Below are 833 nucleotides of genomic sequence, written 5' to 3'. Positions count from 1 at the left end.
CACACACACACACACACCAGCAGTACGTCCTGCACAGCGGGAGGGGAGGAGGGGAAAAAAGGCAGAAAGCCAGCGGGGCAGCTGCAGCACTAACGGACCGAACTTCAGTCAAACAAGACCAAACACTTTTATTCCTGATTTAAACCAGTGATCTTGTGAGCAGCTGCAGCTGTATGCTTTTATTTTTTTATGTCAGGCTGTCGGAGCGCTCCACCTCCTCTGTCCGGGGCTGGTGTGGTGTGAGGCGAACAGAGCTCAGCTGAGGCTGCGGTAAAGAGCTCCTTGTCCTGATCCACGGAGCCAACATGAGTCAGTCCCAGACTGAGCTGACTTGATCAAGTCTTTCTCTGCCTCTGGTGAGGAGGGGGGGTGAAAAATCCTCCACTTCAGACCGTTTAGAGATATAACTATCTGCAATACTGTGGTCACTCTCCATGTAGCATCAATTATGCTAATGCTAGCTGTCACGTTCTCTCCAGTGTTGCCAACTCCTGAGCAAGAAAAGTCCCTATTGGCTGTCCTAAAAGTCGCTAGATGATGTCATCACTTAATTTGCATAATTGGATGTTTGCCAATAATTATGATCTGAGCTATAGGAGAGATGATGAAGAGGAAAAAGTGAATAAAAACACTAAAGATGTTTAGAACTGCAATTAAACTTAATTAAATAAAAATAATTGTATGACTTCAATACTTAGATCCACATAAATTAAATTTGTGGGAATCTTAAAGAGTAACTTACCCCAAAATTAACTTTTTTAGCTGATAAACTGTCTAGAATGTGTCTAAAATKTTATATAGTACTGTTTCTGTGCTAATTTTGATGTTTTTGT

Source organism: Austrofundulus limnaeus, unplaced genomic scaffold, assembly GCF_001266775.1.
Source record: "Austrofundulus limnaeus strain Quisiro unplaced genomic scaffold, Austrofundulus_limnaeus-1.0 Scaffold1469, whole genome shotgun sequence".
Classification (NCBI taxonomy): Eukaryota; Metazoa; Chordata; class Actinopteri; order Cyprinodontiformes; family Rivulidae; genus Austrofundulus; species Austrofundulus limnaeus.
Note: the sequence above shows the minus strand (reverse complement) of the source record.